Genomic DNA, 7424 nt, shown 5'->3' with positions numbered 1-7424 from the left:
TGTGGGAGTAAGAGTTCTTATCATCTGTCCCGGAGCGCAGAAGCCAGATCTTGGAAAAGAAGAAGAGTGCAGCAGAAATTAAAACAAGAACAGACTGTGCAAAAAAAAAAAAGACATTATGGGTAAAATGTGACACTGGAAAAAGGGGAAATTAGAAAGACATAGGTACCGTCAGCTTTAATGACTATAACCATAACTCTGGTGGCTTTTATCTCCAAGCCAGCCTATGCTGCTCTGTTTCTAAACAGTCAGAAATGCTGGTCACATCTTCAGAACCCAGACACAGTGCTGGAGGTTTCAGAAGGAATCCTGCTACTTTCTACACCAATGTATCAACGTCCACTGACTCAGCAAACCTAACAAACATACATGGGTTCTGGTTAGGTCTGATGGGGGGTTGTTGTCTCCAGGTCTGCAACAATGTCTGTCTCCACTTTAAAGTCTGTTGACAAACAGTTTTAGCTTATTGCACTAAATATATCTTTGCTTTGGAGCTTCTCACTCACTGTTGCTGGTTGTTACAGATTTCTCTTTGGACTTGGCTTTGTAATTTGAAAGATTTCAATCATTACGATTAAAAAGTGCAACTAATGAACATAGAGCAAGAACAAATGCAATACTGAGCATTTAAAACTTTCTTGAAAGTGACTTCTTTATGTGTTGAAACTGTATTTAAGTTCTTTAAAACTGAGTCCCCTGCAAATCATCTCTTGGTTGAGAACAACTTTTGCTCTGGTCTTCCAAGTATGCACACTAATTACACTCATGATCAATCAGATGATACAGTACTTCATTTTGTGTCTGGGAGTTTCTCTATGAACAGTCCTTTACCGTATATTATATTGTAAATTAACATCACACAGCTTGGTACAATTTCAATATCTTTGTTTTGTTGGTGTTGTTCTGCTCCAATAAAACTGGTTGTTCCTCATATCCCTCTGAGAGTCTTATGCTGGGGCACTTGAATTGGGACATGCGTGTCTTCGTAGTTATAATCTGATGCACTGAACCTATCTCAGACCATGCAGGACTTGTTTAGATGTAACAGGAAGATCATGGATTCTGGTACACTAATTGCTATTATTTTCACCAACAGGTTTACATCTATAGTGTTCAGTAAAAGCCTCAGTAATCATTGAGCTACAGCCTGTGTTTGCAATGGCCTCATTTCAAGATGCCCTCCTCCAATTCTTTTGAATCGGTTTCAGAAACATTTTAACATACAAGCATTCCAGCATTATCTAGCTCTGGTACAGTCGGATAGAATCAAGCCAGCATTAGAAATGAATGACTCCCTGTCACAATTTCAATATTTGTTCAGTACCATCCACCCATTTTGTTTTGTTCATCCAAATCTGGGTATTGAAGCAGAACTTCCCTCTCCTCGGCCACCTCCTCCAGCTCTTCTGGAGGGACCCCAAGGCGTTCCCAGGCCAGCCGATAGACATAATCTCTCCAGTGTTTTCTGGGTCTTCCCCAGTGCCTCTACCTAGTGGGAGATGCCCCGGACATCTTCTCAGGGAGGGATCTGGACTAGATGCCTGAGCCACCTCAAGTGGCTCTTCTCAATATGGAGAAGTGGCTCAAGTCCGAGCTCTCTCCGAGTGACCAATCACATCACCTTATCTCTAAGGGAGAGCCCAGCCACCCTACAGAGGAAGCTAATTTTGTTGGGGTAAAAGTTTGAAATGCTCAACAGGACATTTTGGAAAAAAATATATAGAAAAATATTTTCAAAATATTCGTAAAGACAAAACTTGAGGAATATGTAATGTGTAGTTAGTGTGTGGGGACAGGTGCTAAAAGCCATCTAGGATTGTTTCTTTTGTTTTTTCTTTTTAACATAAGATATAGGGGCAAAAATGAAATAAGAATTTTGTTCTTCTCACTGCTCCGTTCCTGTCATGAAGATATGTGGACTTGTTATGTATCGAATATGTTAATGTAATGCTCTCTTCAGGAATGGAACAAACAAACAAATCAAACAAATCCATTTCAGTCACTTGTATCTGGTCTTTCGATCACAACCCAGAGCTCATGACCATAGGTGAGTACTGGAACCAAGATCCACCAGTAAATTGAGAGCTTTGCTTTCTGACTCCTTTCTCCCTCTTCCACAATGGACCGGTACAGCGATCGCATAGCAGCGGATGCCACACCAATCTGCCTGTTGATCTCACGATCCGATCAAAGCTCACTCGTGAACCCAAGAAACAAACTCCTCCTCATGGGGAAGAAACACTCCATACACATAGAAAGAGCAAAATAACTTTCTTCTGTTACTTTTAGGACCATCTTGGAAAAAGCATGCCCCCCCTAAAAATACTGATGTAAAAACAGATCACTCCAGCCTCTGGTTCAACCCTGCATTGTCAGGACAGTTTCAGCACAAACACAACCTGTGGTATTTGGGCTAAATAATCCAATACAACATCCAACTTGCACCCCTACAGGAGATTAAGGAATAACTGCACACAGACACTTTGACACCATATTCTGTCTTATTTAAGCATAAGCATGAACTCTCTAATAATCAATCTGAAAAAAAAAGAGCACAACCAAAACTTTTGATAATATAAATCTTCCAATTGTTGATTATTTGATAGTGTATATGTCATAAATAAAGCAAAACTTCTTTAATAGAAATTTTCCATGGCTGGGTGTGTGTAATACAATGCACAAAACCTCCCAATAGTTCTCCATCACCTGTCATTCATTCATCTTGACCTGGACACCCTCCCTCTGCCCAGTCCTGGAGTCTGAGGTCCTGCCCGACATTCACAATCAGGACCCTATGAACTGCTATGCCCCTCATGGCTAGAAACATGCAGCTGTTACCATGGTCTTCAAAGTAGATCTTTGCATTTATATACAGCTACAGGCCCAGATCCATATTACCCGGTCTCCACCAAATATTTGAAAAATGTATTAATAAGTAGCTTTTACATAGCTTGCAAACAAACACACTGTCTTCAACCCTGTGCACTCGGTATTCAGAGCTGGGCATCGCTGCATATCTGCCGCAACCAGAGTTTTAAAAGACATGATCTATGCCAGGGGTCTGCAACCTGCACCTCCAGATCTGCATGTGTCTCTTTTATCTCTCAATTGTGGCTCCTTGGCCAAACATAAAATAAGTAATGGACTGCTGATCCAGCCATGTCGACTGTTGATGTCAGCAGCTCCCTGCTAATAGCTGCCTAACCAAAACTACCCAAAGAAAACAAATAAACAAAGCCCGCCAACTAAGACTACCAAGGTCCAACCCCAAACTAAAATAACAAAACCCAGCAGTGTAAGACTGCTGAGGACAAAGAGGGGGAAAAGAACAAAAAAAATAATCTTTGTCTGTCATCTTTGCCAACCACTTTGACTGTATTCAATATCCCTTTCATTGTCCCTTAACTATGAACAATCAAAAAAACATTAGTTTTTCCCCCCCCAATATCTGTACCATGGAGAACAAAAAATGCTAAAATAAACTTTTAGGATGGTTCTGAAATCATCTTTGTCAACTATTATAAATACTTTGGCATATGGCTGGACAACTCTTTTTCATTTGCTACATTTGCAAAAGTTGAATCTAGAGACGTTTATTGCTACAAATCTTAATTTACACAATTCACTTGATTTAACCTATACACTTAACTTAAAGTCCATCCGGTTTTTGACTTTGGTCATAAAAACAGGACGATCAGAGTTTTCAATCACATAATCTGGTCTGCTTTTAAGACCCTCAACCATAAATTGGATTCATTTACAATTCTGTCATCAACAGTGGCTCCATTAAACCCTATATTTTGATAAATCCCATTGCATGCAGTAATAGAATATTTACGTGCACTCCAACTAGTACTTGTGTATTTGGTTAGAACACCCACAATCCATGTTTTTCAACATTCAAAATGTCAAAATGGCAAGCACTTTTTTGCTTGTTAAACACACACAATCCAGTTAGTAAATCACTGGCAACTTGTTAAAGGATGTTGTCAAGTTTTCTCACCTTTTCATGCAGTCAAATCTGTAGTAGATTGGGTTCAATATTTTTAAGTGGTTCTCAAAATAAGTTCATTTTTAAGAAAAGCAAAAAGGGAAGGTGATTGTCTGTCTTTTTGTTTTGCTCCAGCAACCCAGGAAGATGGTTGAAAGACTTAAAGGGCATTGAAATAGAACTAAGACAGGTATGTGATTAAAATAAATGAACAGCAGCTAATAATGAGCTCAGCACAAGAGACACAAAGAAAGAGACGACAAAAATAAAAACATGACTGCAAAGACAGAAGACAGTCTCTCATCAAACTTGCTTTGTGAGGACAGCTGATGGAGATTAATGTCTAAAGAGGGTGGGGAGAGCAAGAGGTCCAAGACTGACAGTGTGTGCACTGGATGCATGATTGATAGAAGGAGCCACTCAGGCTGTGAGGCAAGGCAAGAAAAGGGGTAAGAGGAAGCGTAAAGAAGTTCAGTATTAATGGTGTGGTCCAGTGAGAGGCAATGAATTGATGAGGGTTGAGATGGAGGTACAGTAAGATGGAGTGATCATGGTTGAATCAGTAACAGATCTAAGAGTGACGATATAGAATAAACTACATTTAAGATACTTGTTAGATAAAACGTTTGGGTAATAGATGTTAGTTTTCATGATCTTGCAGAATGAAACTGCTATTCATCAACAAATTATGTCTCTACGGAGGGGCTGCCTGATTCTGTTTCTCAAAATCTACCATCCTAGCTGTTGAGCTCTTGAGTTCTCTCTTGCAATTGATGTAACCAGTATATGAGCTAACATGCTAACAGAGTGTGTTTGTGTAAAAGATGCCTTTACACACACGCACTTGCACACACAGACTGACAGACAGAGGAAGACCTACAGTAATTTTTTTCTCTTCTGCCACCAAGATAAGCTGTAATGAGCTCCGCAGGCTCCTTTTGCACACCTCTCACAGAGCTTGCAGCAATGTATCAGTCTGTTGCCACCTTCTGTCCATTCTCTTATCTTTTGGCCTCTCACCTCCATTACTTTTAACTTTTACTCCCTCCTAAATCTTTTCCAACCTTCCCTTTTCTCAGTCTTCGTACCCTCCACCTTCTTGTCAACCCTTACTCCCCTTTTCCTTCCTTTATACCTCTCTCTTCTCTTTATCTCAATTTTGGTCACCTTAACCATTTTCTGTCTTTATCATCCATTATGTTAATTGCCTGTAAAGCAGTTTGCAGATGAATTGCTCGTTTGAATCAGACTTTATTGCAGAATGATATAAGGCAAGTGTCTTACTTGAACACACTTTGGCCCTTAGTCATTTATAAACAGTTTTTAATAGGTCTTAGATAGATCTACCTCCTTAAAAAAATAAAAAAAACCCAGACATTTTTCATCAAAAACAAAAGAAGAAAACTTTGTCAGAAATTATTCCTAAAATTTCATTATTTAAACCCAACTGTTCAAAAATTAAAATAAGTGCAACAATATATAGTATTATTTTGACCATTTTCATAAACTTGAACTCTTTAAAACATTTAAAGAAAATGTTTAAATGATATATTGTCATCAGGATTCTCTCCCTGTAAATTTGCGTTGAAATCATATTTTTTTTAATTAGTTAAAAAATGTCAGCAAAAATATCAAGTAAACTTAGAAGATAATTTCATCATTATTAAAATAAACAATTTAAAATGAGGGGCTGCACGGTGGAGCAGTGGTTAGCGCTCTTGCCTCACAGCAAGAAGGCCCCGGTTTGAATCCCGGCTGGGGGATTTGGGACCTTTCTGTGTGGAGTTTGCATGTTCTCCCCGTGCACGCGTGGGTTTTCACCGGGGACTCCGGCTTCCTCCCACCATCCAAAAACATGCTTCATAGGTTAATTGGTGACTCTAAATTGCCCCTAGGTGTGAATGTGAGAGTGCATGGGTGTGTGATTGAGGCCCTGCGACAGACTGGCGACCTGTCCAGGGTGTACCCCGCCTTCGCCCATCAGTAGGGGGGCTCCGGCACCCCCGTGACCCCGAAAGGGAAGAAGCGGTCAAGAAGATGGATGGATGGAATTTAAAATGAGCTTCACAGAATGGCTTACCTGTAAAGTTTACTTCAAGTTTTTTGTGTGTTTTCCAAAAATAGTTTAGGGGGGTTGCATCATGGGATAGAGATGTCTGATGGTGGATCTGACATGGGGGTATTTGTGAAATCTGATTGTTATGTAAACTGTGATATGTTGTTCAACTGGAGATGGATTTGATGGTGGTCCAGACAGTTAGTGAACCATCTGATGGAGTGGAGTGCAAGGTCAATGATCATGGATATAAAATGAGATCCAGTATGGGTTACATGGACTCATTTAAAAAGATTTGATCTTTTAAAGATGTTGGTAAAATTGTCGACGTATGAAAAATTGTTAGAAATGCATTGTCCTTTAATCCAGATGTACACACTAAAAACTCAGTGGTTAAAAATAACCCAAATTGGGTTATTTTTAACCCAACTCCAGGGGTTGAAAAGGGACTAACTTTGTGTTGGGTTATTTTAACTCAGAAATTTGGGTTGCTTCCACCAACCCAAATATTGGGTTAAATTACCAACCCAATTTAAAGGTCTAGATAACCCAACTCTTGAGTTTATTTGACTCATAATCCAGGGTTAATTCTACAAACCCAATTTTGGGTTAAATGAACAAACCATTTAAAAGGTTAAATTAACCATACTCCTGAGTTAATTTGACTCAATACTGGGTTAAATCTAAAAATCTACTTTTTCTCCTTTATGTTCAATAAAACCTAACGTTTAACATTCAATAAAAAAAATTAAAAATCACAAATTACAACCCAAAATATGTTCACCGCCAAGAAAGAAACCATGGAATTAATGACAAATATTTATTTAGAATAAAATCCAAGAAGGGGTACCAATAAAATACAGAAGACAAATGCTTTCTTAAAAAAGCAGCAGTAACAAGTAGTAGTTAGCAATTTTTCTGCAAGTAGAAGAAAAAGCATCTGTAACAAATGAATGTTTTTTTTCCATAAACTATTATGAATTCAGATTTTTTTTTAAAACACTTTCACATTCTTTAAGACAGTCTTTAAAAACTTAACTTCGTTAGATTCTGGTCCCTCCATGTCATAAACCACTTTCTGGAGGAACTCCCATGAAGAGGCACACTGCATGGGGTAGTTGATATCAAACACATAAAATGTCTTGAAGCAGACACCAACTGCCCCAGTGCATCTTCAGGGTATACCTGACCAGCCATCACAGCAAAAGCTTGTAAAGAATTTTGCATCACTTGTCCAAGGGCCAGAACCGATGGATAGGGCCTGGACTCCACCCCCTGGAGGTATTCCGCGATGTTTGTTCCAACCTATGATGGACACAAAGAATGAGATTCATTTTTTTGAAAAGCTTCAATACATATGTGCACACACCCAGACAC

The 7424-nt window shown here is 39.0% G+C and overlaps 1 long non-coding RNA gene across 3 annotated transcripts in view; it reads right to left on the bottom strand.

Moving 5' to 3' along the window:
- Positions 1-6853: 6853 nt before the first annotated feature.
- LOC112157811 overlaps positions 6854-7424 on the bottom strand; it is a 2942-nt gene continuing 2371 nt past the window's right edge. For 2 of the 3 annotated variants that reach the window (XR_002921212.2, XR_004947619.1), the window contains exon 4: positions 6854-7352. This is a non-coding gene — a long non-coding RNA (uncharacterized LOC112157811). The remainder of the gene's footprint in view (positions 7353-7424) is intronic. The other variant, XR_002921213.2, reaches the window with a different exon arrangement.

The sequence above is a fragment of the Oryzias melastigma genome, linkage group LG1 (genome assembly GCF_002922805.2).
Source record: "Oryzias melastigma strain HK-1 linkage group LG1, ASM292280v2, whole genome shotgun sequence".
NCBI lineage: Eukaryota > Metazoa > Chordata > Actinopteri > Beloniformes > Adrianichthyidae > Oryzias > Oryzias melastigma.
This window is presented reverse-complemented; position numbering and strand designations above follow the sequence as displayed.